This window comes from Castor canadensis, chromosome 11 (assembly GCF_047511655.1).
Source record: "Castor canadensis chromosome 11, mCasCan1.hap1v2, whole genome shotgun sequence".
Lineage (NCBI taxonomy): Eukaryota > Metazoa > Chordata > Mammalia > Rodentia > Castoridae > Castor > Castor canadensis.
This window is the reverse complement of record NC_133396.1, coordinates 13,237,616-13,247,761: the sequence shown is the minus strand read 5'-3', so window position 1 is coordinate 13,247,761 and position 10,146 is coordinate 13,237,616. Positions and strand designations below refer to the sequence as shown.

Sequence of the window (10,146 nt, the reverse complement as noted above, 5' to 3'; positions counted from 1 at the left end):
GCCCTAGTCATTTCAGCATCACTCCTTATGGTGGATTACTTTTAGTTAGGTTATCTGGTTAAGAAACTCAAATATTTGGAATATCATCATCTCATGACTGTGAAGTAGAAAGTATAAACAGTTGAGTAACCCAGTTCCACCTGCATAATCCTATTCTCAAATACTTCACCTAAAATACTTGCAATGTAATGTTTTTTACAGACTGGTGTATAGAACCCCAAATCAGTATCACCTGTGTACTTACTGCAAAGAAAAAAATGCTGTGTCCCAGAATTTCTGAGGATGGCCCGACATCTGCATTAATGATACAATTCCCAGATGATTCTTGTGCTTCCTCAAGTTTGGGAAACATCCACATCAATGAATAATCATGAACTCTCAGGTCAATAGAACTGAACTGGAGTCTTTGATGTTGGATTTACATGATGCCAAAAAATCTTTCCTTACCCACCAGGATTCCAAGATCATCATTAACCTCACTTCTTTGCATATGTCCAACTCCTTTGCCCTTCTCTTTTCCCATAGTACCTGCTGGTCAAACTCACCCAAGACTCTGCCTGTCTTCTTTATGCCTGACCTGAACAGCTGAATGTTGTTGGGAAAAAAAAGGAAAAAAAAGTCACAATCATATTGACAGGTCCAAGTTTAAATTCATGGACATAAACCTGGTATTGGTCCTCAGCTCTGTCCAGTTATTCTGCCATATTTCTCTAGTTTGTTCACTCCCTCACTGTCCAAAGTGGCCATTTCTTTTTGGATCCCTCCTCAGTTCACCTTCCTACTTGATTTCTTCACTTGCCTGTGAGGGAATCAACTGGGCTGGCCACAGCAGTAAAGATATATAATGAGGATTTTCATTGGCATTTGTTGAGTGGTTATTTAGGATCTTTCCACTACAGACCCAAGTTCCAGGCTTTTTGTTCAATCTCTGAGGCATCTCAATAAACACTCTCACAATCAGGCTTTTCTCTTTCTACACAATTACCATTCTCTACTTGGATCAATGAAGACATATTAATCCAGAATTTTTGAAGTCCTACAGCTCAGCTTATACCCATAAAGGAACATAATGGATGGGGAATTATTTAAATGCTTATTATTTATGTCTTATCTCAAGGTTATAACTAATATGGCATAGAACAAATAAGAATGGATGGCACTTGGACTGGTGTTGGTGATAGAGGGTCAGGGCTGGAAGCCCCCTGATGTTCCAATTGCTAGATGTTGAGAAAGTGGGGGGAGAATCCCATTAGAGGAGTTGCTGGTGTGGTGGCTGGCACTCACAGCATTGGTTAACAGCTGTTTACCAGCTGCTATAGAAACTTCTCAATATTTTAATAGCCTGTGCAGTCTTATTGGTATGCCCTGCCATGCATGCTTATAAGACAGATTTGGAACAGTTTAATAATGTTGAAAGAATGCACACAACATCAAAATAAAGTACACATACCAATACCAAAACTAAACAAAAAGCACACAGACATTACATTTTTTATATGTTTTAGGAGGGGAGAGATGTACCCAGAACCCAAAATGTGTCAATAATTGTAAATGATCTCTGCTGAAACATGAGTTCTTATACATTGGATGTATGGTTTTAATTATGTGAAGAAAGAAAAATCTATGAGCCGAATTGTATCTCGTAATGGACAACTGGTAATGAATATTTTTGTTTTTATTTCTGCAAAAACACACAGAAAAGTTCCATAAATGAATGTTTCTGAAATCAGTATTAATCTAGATAAAGCATTTCAACAGATTCTTTTTACTTTAGAAATTTTCAATTTTAGGCTATCGATCAAATACTTAATAGTAGATTGTATTGAATGATCTCAGAAGAAAATAGAAGCCCAAAATGTAAAATTTTTTGAAAGTGTAAGAAAAGGTAAGTGAAATAATTTACCTGATATTCAATAGATATTTGTATTTTTTGACACTTTCGCAGAAGGCATACTGTGGGTGACAAAGTGTCCAAGTGTGCATTAATGGCTTTGATTGCACACCCTAATAATACTGTTAAGCACTATTAATCTTTGGACTGTTTTTACCCAAGTTCTTTTTGAGGAGCTGGCTGACTGCTTTTTCCAACCTTTCCTCTCTCAATCTCTATTCTTCATGGATAGAAGATATAGAGTAATCAGTGTGTTAGTTAAAAATAACATAGCAAATTGAAACAACAGCATTTATTATTTTAAGGTTCCTGTGGGTCAAGAATCTGGGTACAGCTTAACTGGAGGCCTCTCATCTCAGATCTGTCATGAGTTTGTAGTCAGGCTGTTGACCAGGGTTGCTGTTTCATCTGATGACTCAAGTGTGGTAGTAGTCACTTGCAGGTTCAGTTGGTGGTTGTTGTCATGACTCTATCTCTATGGCCTCTTGGAGGAGAACTCAATTTTTCTTGCAGGCTATCAGTGGACTCTCTGATCTTATATTATCAATTATCCACACTTTCTGTGAGGACTTACAGTATGTAACATCTCTATAATCATTGACAATGAGCATGGCTCAGTTCTCAGCAGGAAGGGAAGGTACCTGAGTGATCCTACTCTTACTGAGCCTCTCCACATAATGATCCAGGTTTCACTTGAGTATAAAAGAGGCTCTATGATCAACCTTTGGAATTCTTTCATACCTCAGCTTGTGTATTATCAATTGAATTATAAGAAGAATCTCCCTGACTGTGTAACATCTAGTCTGAGATGATCCCCAGTGATTTTTTTTTTGCCTCTGGGTATCCATGATATTGTGTAGTCTCCTTCATTGATATTGTGTAGTCTCCCACATTGTGTAGTCTGCCTAAAAATGGAGAGTGACTTCCAAGGCTAAGTCAAGAAAAACTTTGCCACTTTTCCCTGCTTTAATCCCTACACCAAGTATTAAAAATATAGAAGAAAGAAAAAGAAAGAAAACAGGTTGTAGGGAGTGTATGTTTGTGTGTGACAGTTTATGAATGTGTTTGGTGTGCAAGTGTTCTCTTATGTGTGTGTTTAAGTGCATATGTGTTATGCATGGCATGCATGTGTATATGAGTGTGTATATAGTTTAAATGCTTGTGCTCTTTGTGTATGTGAATATGTGCCTCTGTGTATGTGTGTGTGTGTGTGTGTGTGTGTGTGTGTGATTAGTTCTTTGTGTGTTATTGCTACCTCCTAGTGGCATTTATTGCATTTCAAAGTGCTCACAAAAGAGTTGGAAAGCCCAGCATGTTAGTGCAGGTCTGTAATCCTAGCACTTGGGAGACTGAAGCAGGAGGATTCTTGAGTTCCAGGCCAGCCTGAGCAAAGTTAGTGAGGTCTTATCTCTAAAACAAAATACAAATAAAAAAGGCAGGAGGCGTAGCTAGCAAACAAGTCCTTGGTACTGCAAAAGAAAAAAATGTTGGGAAAAAAGACTTGATATCGAAGTATCCTTGTGTCAGTCTCTGGGCAATTTTTTTCACATACAGTATCATCTCAATGGTTTCATAAGGAAGATAAAGAAACTGACAGCAAAGAAGTTTTGTAACTTGGTTTATTTGTATCACACAGCTAATAAGTGAGAGAAACAAATACCCAAACTAGAGAACTATGTCTTTTGTACCATTCTTATACTTGTAGTTAAGCTATGACTTCACCCAGTGGCTTCCTTGAAATAATTGTACTCTAAAGTTGGAATTTTGCAGTCTAGTGCTGGAACAGGTTGGTGGAAAGGATCATTGTACAGATGAGAGTGGGGAGCACCCTATTATCTGGTTGCTAGCTGGCAATGGGCAATGTGTATATTAAAGGGCAGGAAGGAATGAGAGTCATTTTATCTCTACCAATAGCCTTTAGCATGAATTGTCCCAAGAAGAGAGGACTGACAGCAGAAGTGGGAACGGAATGGTGAATACTGCTTAGTTCTGGCATAAGGAAGGAATCCAGAATCACTGTGTTAAAAGCAGTGATTCTTCTTTTTTCAGTAGTGAAGAAAATGTGCCTCTGAAACCTTGGTTTCTACTGTCTTTATACTATTTGTGGTATAATTTATACTTTTGTGGTCTCTAAATAGAAAGTTCTGAACCATTTCCCATCCAATTTAAGGAATTTAGTGGCTATGAGATGTACTGATTTTTATCTCTTATGTGTTTATACAATAATAATAATGCAGCAATTCATGGTATTATAAATTATTTTCCATCTAGAAGCTAAGTCATTCAAGTATTTCATTCTAATGATGACAGAGTGTCTTAATAATGCAAAACAGTGTACATTAACAGAAGCAAAGACAAAAACCACTTGATCATTTCAATAGATGCAGAAAAAGCCTTTGATAAGATCCAACACCCTCTCATGATAAAAGCTCTAAGAAAACTAGGAATAGAAAGAAAGTACCTCGACATTATAAAGCTATATATGACAAACCTACAGCCAGCATTGTACTTAACAGTGAAAAACTGAAACCATTCCCTCTAAAATCAGGAACCAGACAAGGATGCCTGCTATCCCCACTCCTGTTCAACATAGTCCTGGAATTCCTAGCTAGAGCAATTAGGCAACAAGAGGGAGTAAAAGGAATACAAACAGGTAAAGAACCTGTCAAAATATCCCTGTTTGTAGATGATATGATCCTATACCTTAAAAACACAAAAAACTCTACTCAAAAGCTTCTAGACACCATCAACAGCTATAGCAAAGTAGCAAGATATAAAATCAACATAGAAAAATCATTAGCATTTCTATACACTAATAATGAAAAAACTGAGAAAGAATATATGAAAGCAATTCCATTTACAATAGACTCAAAAAAAAATCAAATACCTAGAAGTAAACTTAACAAAGGATGTGAATGACCTCTACAAGGAAAACTATAAACTCCTGTAGAAAGAGATTGAGGAAGACTATAGAAAGTGGAGAGATCTCCCATGCTCATGGATTGGTAGAATCAACATAGTAAAAATGTCTATACTTCCAAAAGCAATCTACATGTTTAATGCAATTCCCATCAAAATCCCAATGACATTCATCAAAGAGATTGAAAAATCTACTGTTAAATTTATTTGGAAACATAAGTGACCACAAATAGCCAAGGCAATACTCAGCAAAAAGAACAACGTTGGAGATATCACACTACCTGACTTCAAATTTTATTACAAAGCAATATCAATGAAAACAGCATGTACTGGCACAAAAACAGACATGAAGACCAGTGGAACAGAATAGAGGACCCGAATATGAAGCCACACAACTATAACCAACTTGTCTTTGACAAAGGAGCTAAAAATATACGATGGAGAAATAGCAGCCTCTTCAACAAAAACTGCTGGGAAAACTGGTTAGCAGTCTGCAAAAAACTGAAACTAGATCCATGTTTATCACTCTATACCAATTATTAACTCAAAATGGAACAAGGACCTTAATATCAGACCCCAAACTCTAAAGTTGGTACAGGAAAGAGTAGGAAATACTTTGGAACTAATAGGTATAGGCAAGGACTTTCTCAATGGAACCCCAGCAGCTCAGCAACTAAGAGATAGAATAGACAAATGGGACTTCATAAAACTAAAAAGCTTCTGCTCAAAAAAAAAAAGGTCTCTAAACTGAAGAGAACACCCACAGAGTGGGAGAAAATATTTGCCAGCTACACATTAGACAAGGACTGATAACCAGAATATATAGGGAACTCAAAAAAACTAAACTTGCCCAAAACTAATGAACCAATAAAGAAATGGGCAAGTGAACTAAACAGAACTTTCTCAAAAGAAGAAATTCAAATGGCCAAAAAACACATGAGAAAATGCTCACCATCTCTAGCCATGAAGGAAATGCAAATCAAAACCACACTAAGATTCCACCTCACCTCTGTTAGAATAGCCATCATTAGCAACACCACTAACAATAGGTGTTGGCAAGGATGTGGGGAAAAAGGAACCCTCTTACACTGCTGGTGGGAATGCAAACTAGTACAACCACTCTGGAAAAAAATTTGGAGGCTACTTAAAAATCTAAACATAGATCTGCCATATGATCCAGCAATACCACTCTTGGGGATATACCCAAAAGACTGTGACACAGGTTACTCCAGAGGCATCTGCACACCCATGTTTATTGCAGCACTATTCACAATAGTCAAGTTATGGAAACTGCCAAGATGCCCCACTATTGATGAATGGATTAAGAAAATGTGGTATCTATACACAATAGAATTTTGTGCAGCCATGAAGAAGAACGAAACGTTATCATTCACAAGTAACATCATCCTTAGCAAGGTTAACCAGGCCCAGAATACCAAAAATCACATGTTCTCCCTCATATGCGGATTTTAGATCAAGGGCAAACACTACAAGGGGATTGGACTTTGATCCCATGATGAGGCAAGAGCACGCAAGGGAGGTATGAGGATAGGCAAGAAAAAAAAAAAAAAAAACCCAAGATAGCATTTGATGTCCTCAATGCAAAGGAACTAATGCAGAAACTTGAAAGTGACAGAGGCCAATAGGAGAAGGGGACCAGGAACTAGAGAAAAGGTTAGTTCGAGAAGAATTAATTTAGAATGTAACACATATGTACAGGAAAGCAATGTGAGTAAACTCCCTGTATAGCTATCCTTATCTCAACTAGCAAAAATCCTTGGTCCTTCCTATTATTGCTTACACTCTTTCTTCAACAAAATTAGAGATAAGGGCAAAATAGTTTCTGCCTGGTAGCAAGGGGGTGGGGGAAGAGGGAGGGGGTGGAGAAAGGGAGGGGGCGAGGGGAAGCGGGGAGAAATGGCCCCAAACATTGTATGCACATATGAATAAAAGAAAAAAAATGAAAATGGTGAATCACTGAAATCAGATTATTTAGAGGGTTAGCTTTATGCATAAATATTGTGTACAGAGTCACAGTATTTCATTGTTTTGAAACAATGAAATAAAAAATATGGAAGATTTATATCAATCAATCTCATGTCAAATTCCTCAAAAATGGACAAAGGGCCGAAGAGATTTATTATAGAAAGGGCTAATAAAAACATTTTAGCTGGGGATGTAGCTCAGTGGTAGAGTGCCTAGTATATGTGAAGCCTTGGGTTCAATTCCCATATTATCAACCCAGTTTTTTTTTCTAATCATAGAAAATGCAAGTTAAAAAGACACGCCACTTTTAGATACAATTAACACACATCTAAAAAATTGTTAATGTGAGTTTGACACCTTCATAGACTGTTGCATGGGATGTCAACATTGCAAAATACTTTTAGAGAGGAATTTGTCAGTACTGATCAAAAAACCTAACTACATTTTTATGCCTATAGAAATTTCTGTATGGAGAAAGCTGAGAATTCAACAAAGGCATGTGCATTCAAAGGCATTTGTTGTGGAATTGCTTGTAAGAGTAAAAATTAGTAAACACAGGGGAATGATTAAGTAAATTATGTTAAACCCAAATGATGGACTAAAAATCATCATTAAAAATGGTGATGATACATATAGATAAATATATAAAAATGTTAGTAGTGTTTTTTATTGATAGGATTATACATACGTTTATTTTCTTCCTTAAATCTTTTAGTATTTGCCAATTTCCCCATAATAGCATGGAAACTTTTATAATCTGGAAAAAAATGTGCAATTTGAAAATCTCAGTTTAGGAAGAAAAAAAAATCTCATTTCTCCCTATAGCTAACTCTTGATTATCCCCCCTTCCCTTTGTTTTTTGGCAGTACTGGGGCTTTGAACTCAGGGCCTCACACTTGTTAGGCAGGTGCTCTACCACTTGAGCCATCATGCCACCAGTCTTTTTTTGTGATGGGTTTTTTCAAGATAGGCTTTTCTGAACTATTTGCCAGGTCTGGCTTTGAACTGTGATCCTCCTCACCTCTGCCTCCTGAGTAGCTAGGATTACAGGCTAGAGTCACCAGTGCCTGTCTTCTTGATTATTCTTGATAATGAATGGGAATAATTGTCTGATAATTTAGTATAGTGATTCAAAGTCAATAATATTTGTTCTTGGCCTTGTACTTACTTTTTAATGTGTTTATTAGTCACAGTCCTTCGAATTACAGATATATTCACATGGAAGTTGTTAAAATTTTGACTCGAAAATGCTTTTGAGGAGGAAAATGTGAATGTCATAATTTATGTCAACATTAATACTTCTAAAGAGTTATGTTTTGAAAGATTTGGGGGTAGATATTAAGGAAGCAAATTTCTTTCCTCATTTCCTCTGAGATGAACTTGACCTTGTTCCATTGTTTTTCCTTTGATCCTGCCTCTTTTTCCCATCTTCCATTTTTGTGTTCGTGCTCTTTTTAGACACCATTTGTCAAATTCTTTTCATGCAACATGATGTTTTAAAATATGTATGTATCTTGGAATGGCTAATTCAAGCTAATCAACATAGGGATTGCCTCACATACCAATTTTTTGATGAAAATACTAAAAAATTTACTCTTAGTTTTCAAGATTTACATTGCTATTATCTACAATTGTCATGTTGTACTTTTGAGCATATTTCTCCTACCTCACCAAAATTTTGTGTCCTTTGACCAATAACTTTCTCCCCTGCCTTATGTATCCTGAATGCCTTCCCTGACTCCTCACATTCCTGTAGTTGCATACTTCAGTTTTGCATTCTTGATTCTCAGTGAAAATGGTCTGGATTGTGGATCATTCTTTTGCTATAAATATGTTCAAATATGCTTTTGAAAACTAAACATTCTTAAAAGCATTGTGTATGATGGATTTTTTCCTGTGAAACAACAAAGAACTGTTGATGTTTACTTCTATGAGAGTGATATGAAAGAACACCTTAAAAAGGCATACAAATTTCTTGTGGAAGTTTTGAAAGCAACTAGTTACAAATGAATGAATCTTCTATTTTCTTTATGGAAAATTGAAAAGATGCTTCAAGCTGTGCTTAACGTTAGGTTTGGTATTACATTGTGAGTACTGCAAAGATTCTGCAGAAGGAATCCTGTAGTGAGCTTAGATGAAAAATAGTGATAAACTCAATTTCATTTAAGTGAGTCTTTTTACAATTTAATTTTTGTTTCTGCCTGCCTGGTATTTAAAAATATACAACTTAGAGCTTCCAGAAATGCAAAAGAAGACCAAAGAACACCACAGCATAGAAATGCAGACATGCGAACTGCCCTGAAGTGGATGAGACTTCTTGGGAAAAGCAAAAATACATTTTTTCCGTTTGATGTTACATTTCCTCACTAAGCCTTTATTTTATTTTAGGATCTTAGGTATTTTTTTTTCAGCCTTCCGTTAGTTCTAAATTTAAAAAAAGATGTTGCTCATTTTCCTTCATAATCCATCCTCATTCGCCTCGGAGGGGTGAGATATGGGGTAAATGCTCACTTCTTTAGTCTCATTTAACTGTGATGTCTGTCCAGACAATGGACACACTTTTCTGTGAACATTCTCCAGCAATCTTCTTTGTGCTTTTGTTGTTCCTTCTCCTAGGCCTCTAAAGTGTTCACAAGCTCCTCTCTGATTAGGATGCCGGGAAGCAGCAGCCTCCACATAGCAGTCTGGTCATCATGGAAGATTCAGCTCTAAGGTGGCCAGAACTTGAAGGCTGCACAGTGGCCCAGAACGTTACCACAGCAACAGCTCTGTGCGCACTGAGCCGCCGGGAGGGCGGGAACTATGAAACCGGAAGTCCTGACTCTAGTCGGCTAGGTGCTGGAAGCTGCAGCCCGGAGCGTTGGCATGACAACGGCGCCGTACGCTGGCCTCAGCGCGAGGGCGAGGAAATGCGAGGGCGGAAATCCCCACCCACGACCTGGGAACGTTGCCACGGCAACGGCACTAAGCCCCACCCGCAGCAGGAGGGGTGGGGCAGGAGGCGGGGAAATGCGAGCCCGGTAGTCCCCGCCCCCGGCTTGCTGGGCGGAGGCGACCGGGCGGCCCGCAAGGATTTGAAACGGTTTGGCGGCGTTGGCGTCGGCGGCGGGGCGGAAAGCTTGCGTGTGGGGGCCCTCCCGCTCCTACTCCCAGGTTCTCGAGTGGAATTTTGCGCGGGGTAGCAGCCGCCCCGCCCGTGCGGGCTCGTTCGGGGACGGGCGTCACCCGCAGGCCCCGGCCCGTGCTCGGGCCTGAGGGGCTCGCGCCCCTTGGCTGGGGGCAGGGCGGGAGGGGGACGACGACGACCGGGGTGGGTCTTGTCGCTGCTGCCCCTGTGTCAGCTGCAGGGT

General features: G+C 38.7%; 1 protein-coding gene across 13 annotated transcripts in view; it reads left to right on the top strand.

Moving 5' to 3' along the window:
- The first annotated feature begins 9,794 nt into the window (after positions 1-9,794).
- Cep112 (centrosomal protein 112) overlaps positions 9,795-10,146 on the top strand; it is a 459,140-nt gene continuing 458,788 nt past the window's right edge. For 5 of the 13 annotated variants that reach the window (XM_074045299.1, XM_074045301.1, XM_074045298.1 and 2 more), the window contains exon 1: positions 9,798-9,949. The gene's annotated coding sequence lies outside the window, so the exon portion shown is untranslated. Of the gene's footprint in view, positions 9,950-10,146 lie in introns of all 13 variants that reach the window. The other 8 variants (XM_074045296.1, XM_074045300.1, XM_074045293.1 and 5 more) reach the window with 4 other exon arrangements.